Source organism: Schistocerca gregaria, chromosome 2, assembly GCF_023897955.1.
Source record: "Schistocerca gregaria isolate iqSchGreg1 chromosome 2, iqSchGreg1.2, whole genome shotgun sequence".
Classification (NCBI taxonomy): Eukaryota; Metazoa; Arthropoda; class Insecta; order Orthoptera; family Acrididae; genus Schistocerca; species Schistocerca gregaria.
Genome location: NC_064921.1, coordinates 674,329,464 through 674,357,226, shown reverse-complemented (window position 1 = coordinate 674,357,226; position 27,763 = coordinate 674,329,464).

The following is a 27,763-nucleotide window of genomic DNA, read 5'->3' as shown; positions in this document are numbered from 1 at the left end:
TAACACATTCGAGGACTTCACTTTGATAGTAATAAAGTGGAGCAAGCAGATGTGAAGGTCTGTCTCCATCAATTTAGTCAAACATTCTTCAGTGACGGTATCAACAAACAAAGGATGTCGACTTTTAATAAAGTTCGTTTTATTTAAAAAGCCTGAACAGCTTTCACATAAAAAAATTCGGAGATATTGCTATTCAGAACGCTCACGGCCCTCTTATATTTGCAGTTTTTTTCGTTTCATCCTGGCACAGGTGTCACAATAACGTGTAATTATATTCTTATGTGTCTCACCTCCATAGTTCTCTTTTGCTTGATACTTTATAATTTTTTTGAGGCTTGGATTTGTCAGCTGGGTCCACTATACTAGGTTTTTTCGCACTTAGTAACTGTCGAATACATTTATTACAAGTGTCTTCGACTGTCTGAGTTAGAAAAGCATCTTTCAACAACGTTGTTTCCCAAAATTTGTTTTTGTGGTGCGTTGTAGGATAGGCACTATGATTAGAGAAACTAAGATGCCATTCTTTAGTAACTGGTAACTGTACTTACACAGTCCTTGATTACATAGAACTTGGCAGCCTACTCGCTTATTCATTACCTGCATATGTAAAACCAGGAGTACCTCGACGGAGGTCTACCCAAGCATTTTAGTTGAAGGTCTTCAGTTAGTAGTTGTAATACCTTACACAAATTAAACATGGAAGTTTGATCGAGTTTATTCAGTATTCAGTTAAAATTTCCCCCAGTTATTATGGTAGCGAAAGGCCAAATAAATAAGTTGGTATTTCATCCCTGAAAACTGTGCTCTTTGCCTTTGTCTACTACTTCCCGTAAATGCCTGTTCGCTCAGTAATAAAACTTCCTCCACAACCACTGATATTCCTCTCCCTAAAGTTAGAATTACCCGTATTTTGGGTTGTATGTCTTCTTGAATAAAATAACTGTGTCGGTTTTGGTTCCTATATTTAACACTGTATTGTACCCTACGATGTCGGTGTTTTTGTGCGTCACATCTTCTTGGATGTCTATATCCGCAGCGTGTAGATAATCTTTTAATGCTTTAATTTTAGCAATCGACCCTATTCTGTTAATATTCGTCATTGCGATTTTGTAATCCTGCACGATTTTAAAGCAGCTATTATTTGAAGTTGTTTCTCATCCTTGTCCTCAGACCAGTTCAAGAGAGTGTGTAATGCTTTCGAATCGGTCGTGTCCATTGTTTTTGTTTCTTGCACGTCAATCTTCATAGCATCGATCTCTTCCGCCGTTCTGGGTTTTGATCTCGCTTCACGTCCCTGTGTCATTGCGACTTTCCACTCTTTTTTTTAACATTCACGGAATCGTCTGTTATTTACTATCTAACTCTTGTAACTCTTCGGGGATTTGTTTATGCCCAGTTCATTTAGGTCTTCCATGTCTCTGTAGTGGACAGTCAATTTCCTCATCGGTTATGCTTGTGGCCTCATGTGTTATAATGCCTTTTGAGGTTGCCACGGTAGTCGCTATTGTTTCTCCTTGTGTTTAAGACCCATTCAGCACTTTTGTGCTTAGTAATTGCAGACGGAGGGGTATTCACTTTCGCCGTTCCGTCTCTGATGCACTTATTAGTATGTCCATTTTTCGTACGGAAATGTCAATTAGGGTTACATAGAAAGATCTCAGTCCTCGTTCTGAGGTTATTTGTTCCTCCAGTAGTTTCCTTTAAAGGCACAACCTGTTGTTCCGGATTTTGCGCTCATGTTGTGGGATCGTGCAATACACTTGCGCAATTTGGACTGTTCGTTGTGCTTCCTTGTTCCGCCTCAGGGTACACGCGGAAGTTCACGAGTGTTGTCAGCTCGTGCACATTCTAATTTTGGGTGCTCGGTGGATTCGCAATTGGCGCAGGTGCGTGGTTTTCTGTCTTATATAACTAAAACTTTAAATCCGTGAATGACAGATACGTTGCTGTAACTCTTAGCCCGTTGTCCACGTTGACACACTTATTTACGTTTCATTTCCAAAGGTTATTTGCAGAAACGTCCTATAACAGGCAGGTTTATATCGAAACTGCTCGAGAGTTACTTCGGACATTATGACTGTCCTAAGCGCCATACCTGCATAACTGATAGCTACTTACTGACCTCTCCGAAAAGAGAATGAAGTGTGGTGGATCGAGAAGGAAAACAGGTCATATGTGTTAACATTTGAGGGAAATATTAGGAGACTGACGTTCGTGAGCGCTTCGGCTAATTCGTAATTACAACAGGGAATATAATTGTCCAGGGCAGTTTGTTGAAGAAGCGAAAAACAACAATAGAGGGCGCTTTAGCAAATTTTTTTGTTATACCGATGGGCATATGTGCGATATTACATGAGATCTGGTTTGTAATTACAATGTGTTGATAGGTACCTGATCTCTGACCCAGAGCAAGAACAACAGCAGCCCACGGATGGACCAGACCGTTTTTTTTTTTTTTTTTTTTTTTTTCGTGTTGTGTTCTAATCTCCGCCTCTCTCTACAGTCTTTACTCTATAATTTCCTTTAGTACCATGCAAGTTATTCCATGGTGTATTAACATACGTCCTGTCATCCGGTACCTTCTTCTTGTCAGTGTTATCCATACATTCCTTTCCAGACCGATTCAGCGGAGGACCTCCTCATTTTCTACCTTATCATGTCTACCTAATTTTCATGGTTCAAATGGCTCTGAGCACTATGCGACTTAACTTCTGAGGTCATCAGTCACCTAGAACTTAGAACTAATTAAACCTAACTAACACATCCATTCCCGAGTCAGGATTCGAACCTGCGACCGTAGCGGTCGCTCGGCTCCACACTGTAGCGCCTAGAACCGCACGGCCACTTCGGCCGGCCTAATTTTCATGATTCTTTTGTAGCAACGTATCTCAAATGATTCGATTCTCTTCTGTTCCGATCTCCTACAGTTCATATTTCACTACCATACCATGCTGTCTTCTAAACTTACATTCTCAGAAATTACTTCCTCAAATTAAGACCTATGTTTGATACTCGCTGACTTCTCTTGGCAAGGAATGCCCTTTCCGGCAGTGTTAGTCTGTTCTCCTTTCTCCATCCTTCATGAGTTATTTTGCTGCCTAGGAAGCAGAATTCCTTAACATCGTCTTCTAAGTGCTTCCCAATTCTGGTGTCAAGTTTCTCGCTGTTCCAAGTTCTCCTACTTCTCATTATTGTACTCTTTTTTCGATTTACTTCAAATACACATTCTGTACCCAACAGGCTGTTCATTCTACTTCTTTACTTTCACTGAGGTTAGCAATGTCATCAGCGAATCTTGTCATTGATAACCTTTCCACTCTTGAATCTTTCTTTTATTTTCGCTATTGATTCTTCGATGTATTGATTGAACAGTATGGGGTGAAAGATTACACCCTTGTCTTACAACCTTTTTATCCGAGTAATACCTTCTTCCTCATCAAGTCCCATTGTACACTTTTGGTTCTTGTACATATTGCACATTACCCACCTTTCTCTGTAGCTTACCATTATTTATCTCCGAATTTCGAACATCTTGCACTATCTGACACTGTCGAACGCATTTCCCACGTCGACAAATCCTATAAATGTGTCTTGATATTTTTTCATTCTTGCTTCCATTATGAACCGCAACGTCAGAACTGCTTCTCTGGTGTCTTCACCTTTCTTAAAAGAAAACCGATCCTCATCCAACAGATTCTCAATTATTTATGCCAGCTGTTTAGATGCATGAGGTGTTATGCTAACTGCGCGATGATTCTCGCATTGTCTGCTCTTGTCATCTTCGGAATTGAGCGAATGATGTTTCTCCGTAAGTCATGTGGGATATCGCCAGTTTCATACATTCTACACTCCAACGTCAATCATCGTCTTGTTGTCACTTCCGCAAATGACTTTAGATATTCCGATGGAATTTTATCCATCCCTTTTGCCTTATTTGATTTCAAGTCTTGGAAAACTCTTTTAAAATCTAATTCTAATACTGGAACACTTATCTTTTCCCTAGGCCCTCAATGTACTCTTTCCACCTGTCCGCTCTTTCTTCAACATTTAAAATTAGAATTTCCATTTCACTCATTACGTTACCACCCTTACTTTAAATTTCACCGAAGGTTGTTTTGACTTTTCTGTATGGTAAGTCAGACGTACTAAAACTATTTCTTTCTCGATTTCTTCACATTTTTCATGCAGCCGTTCCGAGCGTTACATTCACTGTACTTCCTATTTACTTTATTCCTAAGTGACTTATATTTCTCTATTCTTCAGTCTTAATGAATATATTTTTGTACTTCCTTCTTTAGTCGATCAACTGAACTACTTTTCTATTATCCATGGTTTCTTCGCAGTTACCTTCCTTGTACCTATCTTTCTGTTTTCAACTTCTGTGATTGCACTTTTTAGAGACGTCCGTTCCTCTTCAGATAAACCGCCTACTGAGCTACTCATTATCGCAGCGTCTACAGCCTCAGAGAACTTCAAGCGTATTTCTTCATTGCTTAGTGTTTTCGTATCCCATTTCTTTGCGCATTGGTTGTTTCTGATTTGTCTGTTACGTTTCAGCCTACTCTTCATCATTAATAAGTTGTAATTTGTATCTACAGTATCTCTGCTCCTGGATACGCCTTAAATTGAACATCTGATTTCCGAATCTCAACCTGACCATGATCTAAACAAACTGGAATCTTGCTGTATTTTCCTGCCTTTTCCAAGTATATCTCCACCTCTTGTGATTCCTGAACAGAGTGTTAGCTATTACTAGCTGAAATTTACCGCAGAACTGAATTAGTCTTTCTTCTCTCTCATTCGTAGTCCAAACACTAGTCTTGCCTAATCTTTACTACTGTGATGTAGTTCAACACGGCACAAATAGTGAAAATTCTAGATGCCTCGAGCTAATGATGAATGCTTGCGTTAGATACGTGTGCAATATTCGGTTGTATGATCATATCAGTCCTTCATACTCCCAGCTAGGTTGGATACGCCCACATAAGGCACGCGATTTCCACACGATGTGCTTACTTCATCGATTTCTTAGCCACTGGTGCCTCCAATACTTATCTTCTCACATTAAACACCTATCATCATTCCACAATCGCAATACCAGATCGGATACGTCTATCATCTTGGCTGTACCTTTACATAACACAAAATCTTTCTCCTCGTCATTCTCCATCTCAGCCATACGACTATGGAACGCGCTCCCCTGTGATCTGCGTCTTATCCAGAACTACTCAACATTCAGGAGGGAACTCAAAACTTACATATTAGGGACGGTATAGCCACCATTGTTGTGCCCCTCCCATCTCTTTCTTTCTCCTCTCCATCACAGCATCGAATTTTACCATTCTATTTCTCTTCCTCTAACCTATCTACCTCTTATATATCTCTTTCACCCCATTCTATCATCTTATGTCTCTGCTCGATGAGAATAACTCACAAGTTGCAAGAACATAACGAGAAAATTCCCAACTAACAATGGGACTGACATTCACAAAAGAAAAGTATGTTTACTTTAATATACCTAGTCATTATTATTATTATTATTATCATTATTATTCTTGATTGTTATAATTATTTTTTATTGTTATAATTATCATTGTACTACTGTTATAATCTCAATTTTTTTGTTTAACATCAATACTGCATAATACGTTATATGTCCTTAATGTTATGTAGAAACTGTAACTCGTTCAATCTGAGTATGCCTGGTTAGGTGTAAGAGAGGGTCTGAAGGCCCTAATCTTGCCAGGTAAAATAAATGCATAAATAAATAAATAAATAAATATTCTTCCGTAACCCTTTCTTCTATTCCCTCCTGTACAGCCGCAGTCCAATCCCAAACGACCATTAGATTTCCATCTCCCTTTAGACACTGAACCACCCGTTCAACAACATCCGTATATATTTTCTCTATCCCTTCATCTCCTGCTTGCGACGTCGGATTGTATACCTGAACTATTGTTCAGGTTGCTATCGATTCTGAAGAGAGCAACCCTATAAGTAACTTGTTCACGTTACGTCACCTCCCATTTTGTAGTCCTCTCCCGGAGATCCGAATGGTGGGACTAGACTGGAATTTTTTACTGGTGGAGAGGTCTTCATTACACTTTTTTAATTACAGACCACATGTCCTGTAGGCATACATTACGTGTATTTAATGCAGTGGTTTCCGTTGCCCTCTATATCTTCATGACGTTGATCATTGCTGATTTTTCCGACATCCAGGGCTAGTTTCTCACCGCAAGGGCAAAAGAGTGCCTGAACCTCTGTCCACTCCTCCACCCTCTTTGCAAAACGATGGTGACTTCTTATGGTTCAGATCTTTGGCCGCTATTGCTGATGATTTTTATTTAAAATTTAAGCAGGGTCGAGTTCAAATCGACGATACGGGACGTTCCGATTACCAGGGTTCGAACTTAAATAGTGGCAACTGTTTATTCACAACCGATACAAAAGAGTTACATGTTTGCACCTGTTACTGGCCTTCAAAGCAGTCACCAGCGTTGTGTAGAACCCGTTGCCAGCGATGTGGAAGGCTTAGTATACCGTTAGCAGAGTCTGTTCTTTTGATGGTACGAAGGGAGCGGTCTACTGCCTGTCGAATCTCTGGAACAGTTCTGAAGCGAATGCCACAAAGTGGTTCCATCATCTTCGGAATCAAATCAAAGTCACAAGAACTGAAGTCCGGGGAGTATGGTTCAGTACTTCCCAGTCCCACCGACCGAACAGAGCAGCCACAGCTTGCGCTGTATGCGTCCGCGCATTGTCGTGCAAAATGATGAGCGGGTTGCGCAGAAAGTGTCGCCGTTTCTTGCACAAAGCTGGTCGCATGTGATGCTCCAAAAACGAACAGTAATACTGTGCATTGACGGTGTGGGAGTGGAGGAACGTAATGCGTTAGGATAACACCATCACAGTCGTACACGAGAATCACCATAACTTTAGACCGCTTCATTCACACCACCAACAGAACAGACTCTGCTAACAGTATACAACGCCTCCCACATCGCTGGCAACGAGTTCTACACAACGCTGGTGACTACTTTAAAGGACAGTAACAGGTTGTGAATAAATAGTTGCCACAATTTAAATTCCAACCCTAGTGTCAGTCAAAAACACTACATCGTAAACCACGGGCCGGTACCAGCTGGATTAGAAGGATTATGTTATTGATGTATTGGTATCTCTTGAACACTCAATGAGAGAGACAAAAAAGCATTCTGGTCTTCAGTATGCAAACCAGGTGAAGGTTGAACATTTGCTCATCAGTCGTTCCTACACAGCTAGTTAAGATACTTTTATGTGACTTGTACTGTACACTGACTGATACAAAGAGTCTCGGCATTCTAAGCAGTGACCACTAGATGCCACGAAAGCGCATCTGCCAGTGCAAAAGGAGGCGAGATGTATTGTCAGTAGAGAAGCAGTAATAACAGTATGGGTCGGCTATGAAAAGTCAGTGATTTAGATTGTGGACTACTCACTGCATGTCAACTGCGTAAAAAATACATCAGGAACATTTCAGTGCTTCTAAAGCCGCACAAGTTGACTGTTGGTAACGCTACTGTGAAGTGGAAACAGGAAGGAACAGCCACAGGTAAATCAAGACCAGGCAAAAAAAAAAAAAAGTGTTAAATCACCGGGAGGAATCAGTCGCGATTTCCAAAGTGCTACTTGCAGTCCATCTACCGCAATGCTCGCAGAGAGTTAGAAAGAATGGGGAAGAGTGGTCGATCCGATCCTCATAAGATATAGATTTCTGTAGTGAGTATTAAGTGGTGCTTTAGACGGTCTAAAAGGTGAGGCCATTTGACAGTAAAAGACTCGAAACGAGTGATTTTTAGTGAATTATAACGCTGTACCCTGTGGGAATTCGATGGAATAGATTCGCTTTGGCGAATCCCTGGATGACGTTACCCGTCACCACGTGTATTGCGAACACTCAACTAAGGAGGAGATGGTGCTGCGGTGTAGTGGTGTTTTTTACAATTTGACAGCAGACATAGATTCTCTGTTATCCGATTATACAGGGTGAGAATTATTGCACTATATGAAATAAGATCGTCATAACTTCTGAACAGTTTGCGTTAGGACGTTGAAGCAGCACGGTTGGTTGCGAAACATGATGGGAATTAGTACGGTATGTATGATTTTTTAAAATCATTATTTGATACAACCCAAGATAAAGATACAAATGCAAGCAATGATAATGATACAGTCATTCAAAACAACAAACACTAATAGTCATACACAATAACCCACCGCCTTATCTAATTAGTGGGTCCTTTTACTATACAATAGCAAAATTAGATTACTGGTACAAGCTGTGGACAAGGTTAATCTATCTCGTTAACTACACTAAGACTAATCTACTCTGCAGCGTTAGTTGTGCCAGATGATCTACAAACGTAATTTTTTGTGGCCTGCTCACTGAGATAATCTTAGTGAGCGTGCCCCTGGCACTGGGCTGGCAAATTTACATAAAGTTCGCTGCAGTCCCTACCTGTGTTAGTGGTGTTAGTGTTCTGAATTCTACATTGTAGCCGGCCGCGGTGGCCGTAAGGTTCTAGGCGCTTCAGTCCGGAACCGCGGGACTGCTACGGTCCCAGGTTCGAATCGTGCCTCCGGCATGGATGTGTGTCATGTCCTTAGGTTAGTTAGGTTTCAGTAGTGCTAAGTTCTAGGGGACTGATAACCTGAGATGTGAAGTCCCATAGTGCTCAGAGCCCTTCGAACCATTTTTTTCTACATTGTAACTACTATAACTACTTTCTAATAAGTAATGCGAAAATTGCGAAGTCGGGAATGATAGACCTGCCTTCCTAGTCCTGCAGTGCGGCGGGTTCAGGTCGTGAGAGCGGTTTGGTTTAGCGACGGAGCCACTTTCATTTCGATGAGTTCGTCATTAAGCAAAATCTGCACATTTGAGGGACTGAGAATCCTAATTTCGCGATCGAGTAGTCTCTTTACCCTCAACAGGTGTCTGTGTAGTGTGCAATGTCCAGTCAGGGAATAATCGGTGCTATGTTCCTTGATGGAAAATAGCTACCGAATGGTACGTGAAGGTTTTGGAAGACGATTTCATCCCCATTATCCAAAGTGACCCTGATTTCTACAAGACGTGGTTCATAGAAGACGGAGCTCGACCCCATCGAAGCAGGAGAGAGTTTGATGTTCTGGAGGAGTGCTGTGGGGACCGCATTCTGGCTCTGGAGTACCCAGAGGCCATAGGCATGGGCCAAGATTGGCCGCCATATTCTCAGGATCTGAACACCAGACAAGGTGTATAGCAATAGCTCCAAAAGAATTGCTGAGCTGAGCTGAAACAGCCATTCAGGAGGGCATCGACAGCATCGATGATCCAGCATTTCAGCGGGTCATGCAGAATATCGCTATTCGTCTGGGCCACATCATCGCCAATGACGGCAGGCATATCGAACATGTCATAACCTAAAACAGAATATCTGTAGTGACGTTAACATGTTGAATAAAGTTTGTGTTCCCGGTAGATTTTAACTAATCTACGTTTTTTTCATATACTTCAATAATTGTCACCCTGTAAAAATAATTTTCTATCAAAAGCAGTATCATATTTTACGAAGCTCAGAAGTAGCGACCGTTATTGCATTTGAATAGAGTATTAAAAGAGATATTTGAAATAGATGTACAACATATTTGTTGTTTCATTTCGTTTATTATTCTTTACGAGGCTTTCGCCCTGTCGTCCAGATGCAAAATAAATTATTTCATTCCACATAATAAAATAAATTCTTAATCACAAAAGAATGATGTTACCCACCGGGCAAGCTAAATCTAAATCTACGACTCAGTTCCGATTGCCTGTTGGAAGTTGGCTCTAGGGAACATCAACTTTCAGAACCGATGATCGGTAGTGAACCTAAACGGTGGTACTCGTGTATGAATACAAAATACACCGAAACAATCGTACTATATCAAAAAATTAGAATAGCGATTAATATTAGATAGCATGTTCACTTTGAATATCGATCTGAAATGGAATGACTGCATTAACAAAATATTAAAAATAATATTTCTGCTTGCCTTCATACATAATGGCAAGGTTTGCGGTCTGTAATACCATAACTTAAGATTGTTCGGTATTAAAGAAATCTAAATCTGCTGCGTTGGGATAATCAGGATGTGTAAGTTACTCAGACGGATTTCGTATTGGGAAAAGTACAAACGATATTGTGGTATGCTGTATTTTGGTCCAGCATTACGACGGAAAGTGGGTTTCATACTGTGTAGTAGAAATTATGACCAGGTATCATGCTGTAGACAGCTTTTGAAACCCGAAATCGCGAGCAAAACACGTAGAGGAAGACAAAATGTTTGTGATAAACAGAGGATGTCCACGGGAAGTTTCTGTGCAGTACTAAGAAGTGTTACTTTACAAGGGGACTTCAGACGCCGAAAACAACTCTGCTGCGATAAAGAACGATTATTAAACTTGTTTCCGGTAGAAGCTTCTAAAAATAGACAAGTCACCACTAAAAATATTTTATGTGCAGTATCGAACCACTTTCCCAGCAAAAATCTGCTTGTCTGAGAGAAAAGGATTAGCTACCTATATTATTCCTTCCTTTCTGTGATTATTAATTATTATTATTATTAAGTGAAACAAGGCGCCTAAGGTAAATATTAAATAATGTTTCAAATGAGCGCCAGGCTCCCTACAAATTATTTCAAAAGCTTTCGGCGAAATGTAATGTTGGCTAAGTTCACTGACCTAGAATAAATCGTATCTTTGAAAGTATGCAGTTTTTGACGAAATAAAATTAGTGAAGCTGTGCACTCTAGTTGACTGAATAACTTGAAATGATTCTTTCTGCTCCGGCTATAGTGATATGTTACACAGAAAAATATAATTAAATACGCCGCGTAATGGCGGCCAATTGTTGCCAGTCAAAAATCACCACTGCTCGCTTCGCAGAAACTGAAAAAATGCAACATAACTTCTTGCAATTATTAATTCAGGAAGAATTGTTTGCATTGGTTCTGTAAGTAACACAATGCCCTCACTTTTTGTAAATATATTCCCACAAAGCACAGAATACACACTTGAATTATTCGCTGCGTACGAGAACAAGATGAACAAAACTACCGCAAGCGTACCTTAGATACAGCAGCAGAAATGATCTGACTCAAAGTGATTTAAAATATCCTTTTTCTCTTGTATATAATGACAAAGATAATAATTTTAGTTTCGAGAACGTTATGCTCTACGATCTCATCTAATATAAATAATGTCTGTTTATAACATTGCAATCGATATAGTCTTTCTTTGAAGCTAATTTAATACATTTATATAATTAATTAGTCGTTTATGTCCATATAATATTATTCAGAGTCCTTTTAACATGTACCTCAAATATATCGGATTGAATATTTCAAAAGGGATACTATATACCGTAATGAGGGGACATTTCAGATTTAGGGAACAGTTCACTGGGTTAATGCCCTAATGTCATTACCCAAATAGAAACAAAGTGTTAGATGAATATCAGAGGAGAACAGACTTTTCTTATATAAATATTTTGATTATTGGAAAACACTATCCAAAAGTTCGATATATGTAAAACTAATAAAATCAAGACTTAATTGAAATTTATATTTTCTGACCAGTGTATAAGTGTCTGATTTCAATGCAAATAACTGTCATTAGTAAAAAAAAAAAAGGGGGTACATCACAGGTCAGACAACTACATAAGCACACAAATTTGCGAAATGACAGTCCTGATATGTAATGCTGCATCATTTATCAATTGTATTGTATCTTTCGGATAGTAATTAAAATAAACTGATGTGGTTTTGTGACATAAACGATAACCTTCCAGATCCCATTGTTCAGATTGTTGGCACCATCAACTCCGGATGTACAAGAGTGGACGATGGTTGAAACACAGTACAGGTGATCATGTAGACAACACAGTGCTAATTTCTTGTTGGTCTCTTAACCACACGTCAGTGCAGTCGCGTGACTACACAAGAAATGTTGCCGTGAGAGACCTCCAGGGAGGACTGTACCATATAGGATTGGATCCAGATGAAAATTAATACCACAACATTGCATGGACCAGAAAACGCGATTTTTATATGAGGCATTCCTCAACACTTGTAAACGAGAATTTCTTAGAAAAAGTGAAATCTTAAAAACACTCGGTTAGTATCCTGTTAGACTAATTTGTAGCTAAAGATTGTTATACCTGCAGAAACAAGGATTAATGATGATTGTCCAGTGAGATTAGTAGAAAACAGCTTATGCATCTGTGCCTGAGATATCTGCCACATTACCATTATTCTCTGGATGTAGCAGATAGGCAGACAAGGCAGATAATTCATAAAGTTAAAAATGATATCAGTTGTTAATATAGTCTGGAGCGCCCTTCCTTGGCTTCAAAAATTAAATTTGCTAACTCGAAGTTATGCCTTTAGTGAGAAGCATTCAGGATATTTCGTGAGAATGACAAGCAAATATCAAATTAACTTAACAGGTTAAGTGAATACCGCTCCAGGAAGCAACTCAAAACGATGACAGAGTTTGCTAAACATTTATTGCGATGTTTCCAAGTGTCACTTAGACAGTCAGCAGGAAGTATGAGTTTCATTAGTCGATCCGTTTCTTGAAAGCCTCGCACATTATGTGGAAAGGCTGACATTCAGAGTGCTGTCAGCCACTGACTCGCCGAGGGCCGAAATATCAAACGAACAGACCATTCACTTTTATTCCCTTTTATGACGCAGGGATTAGAGATAAAGAGTAGTTACGAATAATATTCAAATACACTGATTCCAACCTGAATACAATCAGTAAAGTGCAGGGGATTTATTTGGGTAATGTCTTAATCGTTTTACTGAATTTATTCATTTGCTGTTGGTTCCTACATGAGAATAAATCGATATCCTGAAACAGTGTTCTACAATAGACATCAGTAGATGCTTCTCTTTTACAAATGCACAGTACTGTGACAAACAGTTCGATAAATCTGAATATTTCAGTTTCTTTCTCCCATCACTGAATTCACGTGTCTCCTCTGTCTCTACATTTACATCTACGTCTACATGGATACTCTGCAAATCACGTTTAAGTGACTGGCAGAGGGTCCATCGAATCATCTTCACAATTCTCTATTATTCCAATCCCGTTCAGCTTGCGGAAAAAAAGAAATCTATATCTTTCCGCGCGAGCTCTGGTTTCCCTTATTTTATAACGATGACCGTTTTTTGCCTATGTAGGTAGGCGTCAACAAAATGTTTTCGCATTCGGAGGAGAAAGCTGGCCGTCGAACTTCCGTAAGAAGATTCCGCCGCAACGATAAAAAGTCTTTGTTTTAATGATGTCCACCCCAAATCCTGTATCATTTTAGTGACACTCTCTCCCTTATTTCATTATAACACAAAACGTGCTGCCCTTCTTTGAACATTCTCGATGTACTCCGTCAATCCTATCTGGTAAGCACCCATACCGCATAGTAATATTCTAAAAGTGGTCGGACAAGCGCCCTGCAAATAAAACGTTGTCTTTGGTTAGCCCTCCCCACGACATTTTCACGTTTAAGTTGTTCGTAATTGTCATTCATAGGTATTTAGTTGCATTTGCGGTCTTTAGATTTGACTGATTTATCGTGTAATCAAAGTACAACTCATTTATTTTAGCACTTATGTGGCTGACCACACATTTTTCGTTGTTTAGGGCCAAGAATTATCTGCAAACAACCTAAGACGGCATCTCAGATTGCCTCCTAAATCGTTCAGTTAGATAAGGAACAGCAAAGGGCCTATAACAATACCTTGTAGATCGCTAGAAATCACTTCTGTTTCACTGTATGACTTTCCGTCAATTAATACGAACTGTGACCTCTCTGACAATAAATCACGAATCCAGTCGCATAACTGAGAAAGTATTCCATAAGCACGCAATTTCACTACACGCCTCTTGTGTGGTGCAGTGTCAAAAGACTTCTGGAAATCTGAAAATACAGAGTCAGATTGAAATCCCTTGCCAATAGCACTCAACATTTCGTATGACTAAAGAGCTAGTTGTGTTTCAGGAGAACGATGTTTTCTAAATCCGTGTTGACAGTGCGTCAATAGACCGTTCTCTTCGAGGCAATGCATCATGTTCGAATACAATATACAGTATAGTCCAAAATCCTACTGCATACCGACGTCAATGATATGGGCCTGTAATTTAGTGGATTACTCCTACCACCTTTCTTGAATATTGGTGTGACCTGTGCAACTTTCCAGTCTTGGGGTACGGATCTTTCGTCGAGCGAACGGTTGTATATGATTGTTAAGTATGGAGTTATTGTGTCAACATACTCTGAAAGGAACGTAACAGGTATACAGTCTGGACTGGAAGACTTGCTTTTGTTGAGTGGTTTAAGTTTCTTCACTATTCCGAGGATATCTACTTCTATGTTACTCACGTTGGCAGCTGTTCTTTATTCGAATTCTGGAATATTTACTTTGTTTTCTTTGGTGAAGGAATTTCAGAAGGCTGTGTTTAGTAACTCTGCTTTGGCAGCTCAGTTATCGATCGTATTTCCAATGCTATCGCGCAGAGAAGGCATTGATTGTGTCTTGACGCTAGCATACTTCCCATACGGCCAGAATCTCTCTGGATTTTCTGGCAGGTTTCGAGACAACGTTTCGTTGTGGAAACTATTATAATAATCTCGCGTTGAAGTCTGAGATAAATTTCGAGCTTCTGTAAAGGATCGACAATCTTGGAGATTTTACGTCTGTTTAAATTTGTCATACTTTTTACGTTTTTTCTACAATAGTGTTCTGACCCGTTTTGTGTACCACGTAGGGTCAGCTCCGTCGTTTGTTAATTTATTTGGTATAAATCTGTCAATTGCTACCGACATTATTTCTTCGAATTGAAGCCACATCTGGTCTACACTCATATTATTAATTTTCAAAGAATGGAGATGGTCTCTCAGGAAGGCGTCAAGTGAATTTTTATCTTTTCTTTTTGGATAGGTATATTTTTCGTTTATCTTTTGAGGATTTGGGGCTTACAATATTCAGTCTCTCTACGACAACCCTGTGTTCACTAATCCGTGTATCCGTTTTGATGCTTGTTATTAATTGAAGATTATTTGTTGCTAAGGGATCAAGTGTGTTTTCACAACCGTTTACTATTCACGTGGGCTCTCTGCACGGAACAATTTTCAGAGAATGCATTTATCAGAATTTCGGACGACTTTTATGATAAAAATCATAAATCTTACGTCTCATAGTATTTTGTTTGCAGCTTCGTCTACTACTCGTCTCACCCCGAAGATCCGGTTAAGATGGTAAAATAAATGTAATAGCATCACGAATAAATTTTACTACATATTTTATTGGTAAGTAATACTAATAAAAGTTTATATTTCAAAGAGAGTACACTCTACGGTCGATATCTACTATCTTACAGAACAGTCATTACACATATATGCTTTATCTGTGCACGTTTTATGAAGCCACTTCTTACAATGCAGGAAACGAATCCAGTCCACTTACGTTTCGTTTATTTCTTTCGTAGTAGTTTCTTTTGCATACAACACACGGGCTTCAGGAGTAGATTTTACTTTTCTCCCTCCTTTGGTGGGTGGAGGATGTTTTCTTGTGTCAGTCCTTTTCTGTCGCACTGCTTTGAAACTTTGTAGGGTTTCCTGGTCTGTCGACACCGATGTAGTTTCCTTCTTCCTTTTCTCTGGTGTTTCCAAGACTGGCATCGGTGTAATCTTTTCAGGCGAGGCAGAGATCCTTTCTGTAGCTGCAACACTAGCGTTAGACGCAATTTCTGCGCTTAGGGGTTCGTAAGGACTGTTGGGTTCTGAGTTATCAGATCCACCGGGAATACTGGTTCCATTAGTATGCCACTCCGTAATTTATTGGCATCGTCTACAAATAAATAAATGTCAAAATCTGTATCACGAGTGTTCATTTTAGCAGAAAGAAAATATGGCGTCTTTCTCAAGTATCAGGGTGAGGTACAATTTTAAATACAGTATGTGTTCCAATACGGCAGCAGATGGGAAGTAACTGGGCCCACATACAGTTTCAGATAGAGTACATGGTAAACAGATGGTTACAATTGGTGAAAATGTATAAGATCACTATAATTGTTTATAAATATATTGTCATTTACTTTACAGCGTAAATTTCAATACTTATGACAGTTTTTTCGATCCAAAGACGAAAAATATCCGTTACAACTGCACCTACAGTTTGTCTCACGAGACTTAAGTCAAAGAAGCTGTTAACCACTGCATGCTGTGCTCTCTTGACACAGTGAACTAATATGTTCAAATAGGCCTCATACCCGATAACTATCTTCCCCTGTTTCACTCTATATGGTGTTACTGGCTCAAGAAGTATACAACAGGTGTTTTAATCGGTTCGTTTCTCTTGTTTATGGGCATTATCTTCCATTTACATGAATTTAAAGAGATTTAACGTCCACTACACCACGTGAAGATGTTATTTATGTCGGTCTGTACTTCTATCTGGCGACGATACTTCTCTGTATACGAAAACGTCACCGGTGGTAACTGCAATACAGCTGATCTAGGTTGACAATTCATTGACGTATTTAAGTACATAACGGTTCTACTGTTTTGGATTCTTCTAAAGTTAGTTTCTGTTCTGGTGCAGTGTCGGATGCTTTCAGGAAATTTAAGGAAATGGAATCTAGCTGTTCAGCTGCTTCTGCGTCCTCGTAGGATGTTGTCCTAAGACTGGTTTGATGCAGCTCTGTATGCTACTCTATCCTGTGCAAGCTTCTTCATCTCCCAGTACCTACTGCAACCTACATCCTTCTGAATCTGTTTAGTGTATTCATCTCTTGGTCTCCCTCTACGATTTTTACCCTCCACGCTGCCCTTCAATACTAAATTGGTGATCCCTCGTTGTCTCAGAACATGTCCTACCAACCGATCCCTTCTTCTAGTCAAGTTATGCCACGAGCTCCTCTTCTCCCCAATTCTATTCAGTATCTCCTCATTAGTTATGTGATCTACCCATCTAATCTTCAGCATTCTTCTGTAGCACCACATTTCGAAAGCTTTTATTCTCTTCTTGTCTAAGCTGTTTATCGTCCACGTTTCACTTCCATACATGGCTACATACCATACAAATACTTTCAGACATGACTTCCTGACACTTAAATATATACTCGATGTTACCAATTTCTCTTCTTAAGAAATGCTTTCCTTGCCATTGCCAGTCTACATTTTATATCCTCTCTACTTCGACCATCATCAGTTATTTTGCTCCCCAAATAGCAAAACTCCTTTACTACTTTAAGTGTCTCATTTTCTAATGTAATTCCCTCAGCATCACCCAACTTAATTCGATTACATTCCATTATCCTCGTTTTGCTTTTGTTGATGTTAATCTTATATCCTCCTTTCAAGACACTATCCATTCCGTTCAACTGCTCTTCCAAGTCCTTTGCTGTCTCTGACAGAATTACAATGTCATCGGCGAGCCTCAAAGTTTTTATTTCTTCTCCATGGATTTTAATACCTACTCCGAACTTTTCTTTTGTTTCCTTTATTGCTTGCTCAATATACAGATTGAATAACTGAAACGTCCCCTTAGAAAAAATTTATACACGACTGTGCTTAAACTGACACACAATAGTTTTTAGCGCAACGCAATCTGACTTTCAATAACCCCACAAGAGAATGGCCCTGACTAACATTAACCTATATGTTTCACAAATCACTTACCTCACAAAAATCTTCGTTACTCGAACTACTGCAATACAGCGAGCGCCACTACTAAAAGATTCAAACTACGGAAGTCACTAACTACTGATAGGCACAGTTAGCAAATGAAAGATTTTAATAGAGAACAAACAATGTATTTACCTTTATAGTCATAATATATATATATATATATATATATATATATATATATATATATATATATATATATATATATATATATATATATCAGTTCATGACACCAATTCACCAATTCTTACAAATTTCAAAACTCCGCCATCTCTCTCCCCACGTCCACCACTGCTGGCGGCTCACTTCCAACTGCGCAACGCTACGCACTGTTAGCGTCCAGCTGCCGCTGCCCAACACTACAATGGCAGACAAGAATGCAAACCAGCCACAGACTGCACACGGCACAGCCAGTGATTTTCATACAGAGCGCTACGTGGCGGCGGCGTTACCAATAAAAAAAACCTAAACATCCTACTTACATAGCCCCCATGCTACCCACAAAAAAATTTACAAATTGTTTTGGGCAGTGGCCAATACAGGTTTGAATTTCTTTTTATAATTACAATGACAAAGAAATGAAATGCACACACTTATCGATACAATGTTGGTAAAAAGCTAAAATTTTTTAACAGTCCATAAAGACAGTCCTGGTCATTCATCAAAGTAAAATTGCAGTATTTTTCTCAAAGTCTGAGTAGTAAAAGAAAATGCACAAGGAAGTAGTGGATTCTCATGCAGTCTTGAAGAAGTAGTGTTGTCCTTTCAACGAAAGAAAGTGCTGACTCTCGACTTGCAGACAGGTAATGGGCCACAGCAAAGTCAATCGACGTTGAAACTATCGGTAGGTAGGTTATCACAGAGCAGACCCACTGTAGTCCTGGTAGAGATTACTATTGGTGGGCCACCAGAGGTGCAGACCCATTGCAGTCCTTGTAGAAATAATGGTATTGGTGGGTCATCAAAGGTGTAGACCCACTGTAGTCCTTGTAGAGATGGCCAGCAGCCATCTGTTTGACTGTGCAGGCGCACAATCACCATTGAAGAGTCTTGCGGATAATATAACAAGTCCATAACCACCACTTGTGCACTCAGAAAAATTGTTTTTGAAATGTCCTCAGAACCAGCAATGCTGTTATCCAGACCCTTACTGAGTTATTAACACACGTGCAAACACTATCAGTCCCTACTTCTCACATATTGTCCATATACTATGACCAACAGAAACGTGTGCAGTGAAATGTAATTTACAAGTTACTTAATTTGATGAACTGGTGTCAATTACAATTTTATAACGTGAGAATGCAATAACAAAGGTACAAAATACATCTTTAAAGAACATAATAATACAGATAACATTTGCAGTAGTACAGGCTTTACAAAAGAATCGAAATAGCAAATACATCAGTGTTACAAAAATTACGACATAAGTACATACATAAAAGGTCAGAATAACTTTTGAAACATCAACTTCACACATGAGAATTAAAACAAAACACAATAAATAATGTCTGAACATATTTACAAAGAAAATAACATAGTATTTGAAAAATTCTACAACATAAATCTTATTAGCTAAACACATGAAGACAGGAAAAAGACAAATACACAAGGGTACATAAACACAAAGAGGGATAATACGAAAGGAAAGGACAGGATTTGTTTTACTGCAGTATTTTGCATAGAGATCTCCCTTAGTTCATCATTATTCCCAAAAAGTCCTATCTAAACATGCTTTCTGTATTCTGTTCTCATCCTCTTTCAAAAATAGTGTTTCTCCACTGTACACTACTTTTATGGCCAAACCATTTTCTTAAAGCTTCTCAATGCTTTTCTTCCAATTCATCATAGTTAGTTTCTTATATAGTTTACCCCCTCTTAAGCTAACTTAAATCTACTGAGCTCAGATGCTAAACTAAAGGACGAGGCAATGCAGCAGCACAAAACAATTAACACAAACAGCAATGATAAAAAAATGGAAATTGGCAAAAAAAGGCAGCAATATTAGAACTAATATAAGGCAATGCGCAGCAAACAAGAAAAAATAAATCCGTAGTAAAACTGGCTTAACTGTGTAATACAAAGTCAAATTCAGTAACATTGTGCCTGGTAAACAGCAGCAGGAATTGCAATAACTTTTACCTAAACATGACAAAGCTGAAGCAGAAAAAATATTACAGTAAAAATGTTTAATACCTCTGTCACATCTTAACACTAGAGTGATGCATCACGAGAACATACGCTAGCAGATAAGTTACCAAATCGTAAAAAAAATATTTTTGTAATTCCTGTGAAGGGAAATGTCTATTTGTGCTCTCTTTTCTAAGGAAGTACATCATAAAATGATTCTTTACTGGGTCTGTAGACAGAAAGTAGTTATATTAGTACATGTAATAAATTTTAATTTAAACAATGCTGCGCTGCAACAAGAAACTAGATATTAAACAAAATAGGCAAAGCAAGGCGTGAAACGTCATTCGCTAGCCATAAGGCATTTCATAATGCAGTAAACGATCTTCCAGCTAGCAAGACAATAGACATGAAACGTTACTCATCGTTTCATTAGGCATTTTAGTAAATATCATAAATGAAGAGCTCCACAGTATAATTATTTGTTTTCAAGTTTGAGTGTGTCGTATTTACGATGCTTTCTTCAAAGGATTGTCAATAGCGAGGTTAATGGCCTCCCTTTTTTATTTCTCTCCACCTGTGCCTCTGAAAGTTACACACTAATGGCTTTTTACCAGGCGACTGTTGTGCAGCAGGGTGCCCACGACGCATTATGTGAATGTGGTCACTTAACTTTCTTACCGAAATATTTACGACACCAGTTTCCGCTACAGTGACAGTCTCATATAAAAATATTTCACAGGTCAAGAATTTGCGTTACACATCTGTAGAAACAAAATCCTTTAAATATAATAGTGTCCAAAAAATTTTCGTCGGCATTCACGCATGTACATACATTTCATAACTCTTAAAGTACGATTCTTGGTTTCCAACAACCTTTTTCACAAACCAGAGTCCCTAACCACTACTCATTATTCCTTACCTTATTCGTCGACACTTCTTCAATATTTCATCATAACCGATACGTAGCATAATCAAATAACTCATATAGCATCAGCTTATTGATCATAAACATACCGCAACAGCATAATACACATAGTCATCGTAATAACAACATCATAACACCTCAGTCAAATTCTCAAAATCGTCGTAGCTTTCTCCACTAATTTCAGAACCTAAAAAAATTCTCTGCTCATGTCAAAAGTGTCATCTACCTCAAAAGTACTTTAAAAATCATGATCCCATACCAAATACATCATTCAAAGCTCTCATAGTATCACAATGGTTCCGAAAAAATATGAACATTTCACAAAGTACAGACCAAATACAATTTCATAAGTGTGAAATTATCCAACTGTGTAATTGCGTAAACATGTGTCACTGACGTAGTAAATAAAAAATGTTTGTCTCTTATTAAATGATCACATAGCTGTGTAATTTTGTGTTAGAGAAATATGGTACCAATGTGTAGAGTTGTATAAGCAAATACCATATTAGCTAGGGCTCCTTGTGCTTGCCAAACACATGGTACACAAAGTAAGCGTGTACCCCTCTGAGGATTAATGTAATTATATCCTCAGGTGTTACAGATTACAGCAATGGAATGAAATGTATCATGGAAAACCTTTGTATCATTGTAATTCAAATATCTTTAAAAATAAATGTTTTAAGTACAAAATTAATCACTCAAATATGTGTACTGTAGCGCTAAACTGTGCGTCTTGTTGTAAGATAATCTCTGTGCTGTGGAAGTGTCGTAGTTATCGTCCTCCGAAAGCTAAGTTCTGCAGAAGTCAATGTACTTACCTCATGATAAACAAAAGTGAAATGCTTTGTGTATAGATATCGTAGTTACTACGCTTATTGTCGTGATGAAGTAAGTACTGTACTGTAACGTATTGTTGTGCTACAGAAAAGGCTGACTCATTGTAGCTATACCACAAAGTTACTACTAAAACATGTTTTCCTTTCCGGAAGAATTCAGAAAAATTGTGCGGATATAAAACAGATACACCGCGAAAGCAACATTGTAAATTGTCACTCATTAGTATTGTCGTGATATAATCGTGTAGCTATTAGAGAAACCAAATGCTAAGTCATCTTTAATCTCACCGAATGAACTTCAAATAAAGAATGTGTTTTCAAGTAAACCAAAATGTTACATTAAAATCTCATTAACAGTATATGTTCTAAGTATGTAAGCCTTATAGTCGTTACGTAATCGTGCAACTAACAAGCAAGAATGTACAAATAACAACACTGTGTCGTCTGTTCACTATAACAATGCATTCGTAATTTCTGTTTAAAAATTTTCCCTAGGTTCTATACTGTATAGTTAACTTCGAAACATTGTTGCATGTTAACAGTTTCTCAGTGTGACAAAGCATACTAGAAATGTGAAGTGAAATATTTATGGCAAAGACAAAGTTAAAAAGCAGATTACATTTCAATAAACGGTTTTACATGTGAAATGTGGTGTAAACTTTTACTCTTCCTCAGTATGCAGCAAATCAACTTGAAGTCAATCATCATGTGGTATACGGCAGTAAAGAACACTGGAATTTTGCTCAAGGTTAGCTTATGTTATTTTTCTCTGAGCCAGCCGGCGCACGCGGCTGCCTGCGGTGCGAGTCATTGTCTGTTTCTTTGTTGGCGCGCGTCGTAATTGGGATTAGGACACCTAACTTCTACAAATTCACCTTGCCGAGAGGGCCCTGCTCTGTTTGAATCCCACCAGTTCTGATGCAATTCAGGTCTTTCGTTACGATCATATCGTCTGTCGTCATGTCGGTAATTTCTGTAATTAATTTCTTGTCGGTAACGTGGTGGAGAATTTCTCCCTGAATCGTAACTGCGCGCTAGACCGTTGCGTCTGAAGTTATTCGGTCTCCCGTGATGATAATAGTTCTGGTTGCCATATTGTCTGTTTCTATGATTGTCTCTGTGATATTCATTACTACGGAAATGCGATCTTTCTCTGTAACTATCACTAACCTGCCAACGGTTGTCATACGGGTGGTGTCTGTTTTGGTCACGATTTGCGTTGTAAGAATAGCCTTGTCGTGTCCAGTTATTATTTCGTTCATCGCGGAATTGCGACCGATGTGACCTGTAGTGACTGTTTTCCTGTTTCCGCATCCCGCGACTGTCTGTGTCAATTTCTAATTCTTGTAAGAGTTCCTGAAAAGCTTCAATGTCGTCTTTGCAACGCCCTGCCAAAATCATATTCCTTAAATGTTCAGGCAATTTGATTAAGCAAATGCGGATGAGTTCTGACGGGCTGTATGGGTTTGAAAGATACTGATTCTTACGTAACATGTCTTCAAAATATTTCACAAGACTGGAAAATTCAGATTGTTCGAAATGTTTCATCATTATGATGCCATGTTTTACTCGGTCTTGTGTGGCTTGAGACCAATATGCTGAGAGGAAGGCATGGTAAAATTCTCCTTCACTATGACAAGCGTGAATGACCGATCGCATTCTTACAGCTGGTTCATTCTCCAAGTAGCCACACATAAATTCTAATCTGTGCTCTAATGACCAGTTGGGAGGAAAACAATGAGAGAATTGATGGAGCCACGCTTGTGGATGAATGTCGTTGCCAGAATTACTAAATGTTTTGAATTTACGTGCAGTAATGAACAGCTTATAGTCAAAATCATCGTGTCGGCGGGTAGCGTATCGTTCATTGTTACGTCGTGTCGGCAGTTCCATCTCAAAATTCGGTGCACCTTGCCAATTTCTTTCACAATTTCCGAAATGCCCTGTGTTATTATTTTGTGGCTTTTCTGTATTTCTAAGTCCCTCTTCCCGTGTTGGAGCGCGACTGTCCTCTGAAATACGTAATTCTTGTATTACCTGTCTCAGCTGATCTTGTACTTCCCGGATTTCTCTTTGGTGTTGCGTACTAATTTGATTCAGACTTTGTTTGAATTTCCTAATTTGTTCGCACTCTTCTGTGTCATTAAAGTCTTCCGGTTTTGTGTCATTCAAATTATCATCTACCTTCGTAGAGAAATTAGTGAACTGATCCGAAAGTTCGGCTGCTTTCTCCGATAGTGAACACATTTCCTCAGTGTGTTTTTCTGAACCAAGTTTCAGAGTGTCTATTTGTGTTGAAATCGAATTTACTGTGTCCTTTAAGTTTTCCTGAGTTCTTGCAAGTTGCGTAACTGAATCGGTGGATGCAACTGAGTCCATTTTAGCTTGCAAGGTGTCGCGATTTTCACGAACAACAGTTTGCAATTCTTTTATGGCTGCTTCGTGATTCTGTAATGAGTTTTCATGCCGCGAAAAAATAGGTTGAAAATGCTCACAAATTTGTGTTTTTACGTCATTACAGATTTTTTGACATTTCGGTTCAATGTTATGTAACTCAGTAGTTAAATCTTCACGTGTTTGTTCAAGTGTGGTGTCTAACTTCCGAAGATTATGTTCCATTGTGTCCAACTGTTGCTGTGTTTGTCTCTGATTTTGTTCCATTGTGTCTAACTTCCGAAGATTTTGTTCCATTGTGTCTAACTTTTGAAGATTATGTTCCATTGTGTCTAACGTTTGAAGCTTTTGCTGTGTTTGTCTCTGATTTTGTTCCATTGTGTCTAACTTTTGAAGCTTTTGTCCCATTTGTTGCATTAATTGTAATAACAATGCACTGGTGTCTGAAACATGTTCCTTAGTCCTATTCGGCAATGCATTTGCACCGGCAATATTCGCAGTTTGAAAAACAGAAAATGTGTCTTGACTTATTTGAGAAAACGGTGAGGACGCAAAACCTGAATCTACAGTATTTGCAATATTGTGTCCTGTCATTTCGGAATCCTGAGGCGAACTGTTGCCGACCGATCGATCGATAACGCTTTCCTGTTCACTAATTGTTTCACTGCCTACACCATTATTTGCAACCCGCTCCATTTCCCTATGCACAATTACCAAATTATTTACATTAGTTAATTCATTACATGGTGGCGCTAACACACTGCTTTCGTCTTCACTGTCATTTCTCAGTTTACTTTGGATCCTAGCGTTACGTTTTTCACACGCCATTATTGTCACAATTTTGCACACGACAACACAGAAAAACACAATTTGAAGAACAAAAATAAGAGAACACATTAACATAGCACTGAAAATAATATCTAGTTAATTGCAAGCGCAGCAGCGAAATACTTTGTGCAAAACTACATGCATGCCACAACTATTTTACTGTACAACAATGAAAGACTGCAACTACAAAGGAAATTCTCTCTATGATTACGCGCTAGCAACAAACAAAAGCTACACTAATTACACAAACTACAAGGAAAAAATCAGAAGATTCCAGTGAGGTATCCTTGGCTAAGGGTCGACATATGAAACGTCCCCTTAGAAAAATTATACAAGACTGGTCTATGTGAAATGTCCTCTTTGAACAATTATACACGACTGTGCTTAAACTGACACACAATAGTTTTTAGCGCAACGCAATCTGACTTTCAATAATCCCTACAAGAGAATGGCCCTGACTAACATTAACCTATATGTTTCACAAATCACTTACCTCACAAAAATCTTCGTTACTCGAACTACTGCAATACAGCGAGCGCCACTACTCCCAGCTAACTAAAAGATTCAAACTACGGAAGTCACTAACTACTGATAGGCACAGTTAGCAAATGAAAGATTTAAATAGAGAACAAACAATGTATTTACCTTTATAGTCATTATATATATATATATATATATATATATATATATATATATATATATATATATATATCAGTTCATGACACCAATTCACCAATTCTTACATATTTCAAAACTCCGCCATCTCTCTCCCCACGTCCACCACTGCTGGCGGCTCACCTCCAACTGCGCAACGCTACGCATTGTTAGCGTCCAGCTGCCGCTGCCCAACACTACAATGGCAGACAAGAATGCAAACCAGCCACAGACTGCACACGGCACAGCCAGTGATTTTCATACAGAGCGCTACGTGGCGGCGGCGTTACCAATAAAAGAACCTAAACATCCTACTTACATAACATTGGGGATAGGCTACAACCCTGTCTCACTCCCTTCCCAACCACTGCTTCCCTTTCATGCCCCTCTGCTTTCTGTACAAATTGTAAATAGCCTTTCGCTCTCTGTATTTTATCCCTGCCATCTGCAGAATTTGAAAGAGAGTATTCCAATCAACATTGTCAAAAGCTTTCTCTAACTCTACAAATGCTAGAAACATAGGTTTGCCTTTCCTTAATCTTTCTTCTAAGATAAGTCGTAGAGTCAGTATTGCCTCACGTGTTCCAACATTTCTACGGAATCCAAACCGATCTTCCCCGATGTCGCCTTCTATCAGTTTTTCCATTCGCGTTAGTATTTTGCAGCTGTGACTTATTAAACTGATAGTTCGGTAATTTTCACATCTGTCAACATCTGCTTTCTTTGGGATTGGGATTATTATATTCTTCTTGAAGTCTGAGGGTATTTCTCCTGTCTCATACATCTTGCTTACCAGATGGTAGAGTTTTGTCAGGACTGGCTCTCCCAAGGTTGTCAGTAGTTCTAATGGATTGTTGCCTACTCCGGCCTTGTTTCGACTCAGGTCTTCCAGTGCTCCTCCTAAGATATCGTATTTGAAAAGAATAGGTGCTGTGTTTCTGATGAGAAATGTCTGGTGAAACTGCCCTGATTCTTTTCGAGAAGTTCCGTTTCCATGACTTAAGACACGCACTTAGAACGTCGTCCACTTAACATATATACGTACCCGGCAGAGCTATAATATTTATTTGGCAAAAGTGAAACATCTAAAAATAAGTAACACAAAGAAATAACGAAAATAAATACTAAGTAAAGCTAGCATTACTCGCATGAACGCCGCTGGGTGGTTTGGTATGGAGTGATAGCAGTGTACATGGCTACAGCACTAGGAGAAAGGATGATCTTCACTACTCAAGAAGGGGGTATATTATGCTGCCACAAAAGCCTTTGGTCACTTACTTAATAGCATCAAAAGTCTGACAGATAGCCATATAGCATTTAAAAGAAAATTAAAAGAATTTATTAATGGCAACTACTTCTACTGATTAGATGAATTTTTGGATATAGTAAGTGGATAATTTCACCGACCCCCACAAAAAAATTAAAAATATTAAGTGTCACGTAATATTTTGTGTAATGTAATATCATGTATAGACACCTTTTGTTAACCTGACACGTTCCACATCATTACGAAATGTCGTATTCATGATCTATGGAACAAGTACTAATCTAATCTAATCTAATCTGTACAAAAAAGCGACACCTTAGATGGGAGGCGTGGTATAACAGAAATACAACAACTGGCAGCTGTTTTAAAGCGCATATGCAGGTAGCTGTTCGAAATGAGTTGCAAGGCAATCGAGGGACAACCTGTTGCCCTGGGGCCACCACTGTGATGTTCAGCACAACAGCCGTTCCGAAGTCCCTATAAGTCATTCACTATAATGTGTTCATTCTTTTATCTGAAAACTGTATCATCGTTCACAGTAAAAGGGTAACGGCATTTTTTTGAGCACGTCCTTTGTCTGTGCTGCCGAATGATGTTTGCAGAGCAGGCTATAGTTGCCCAGTCGGCCGCGTAACAGCGCTGGTTTTTCAGTTTCTATGGCCACCTCGCAAAGGTCAAAGGACGCCACGGGCATCGCGCCCCGCTCGCTGGGCTTAGGTTGCCGAGCTCCGCCATTACCGTAACAAGCTGCCCTTAATAAACTTGGCTTACTATGCCGCTTACATATTCAGAGTCTCATAGACCGTGCATCCGCCGCAAATGAATATTTAAACTGAAACGAAATTATGGTGCGCGATTTTCTCTTTTTAGGTAGCTGTACACAGCTCTAACAACCATCTGCTAAATGTGATAACAATTTTCAACAGAGACTTGCATTTCAGTTTAACTATTAATTTGTGGCGGGTGTGCA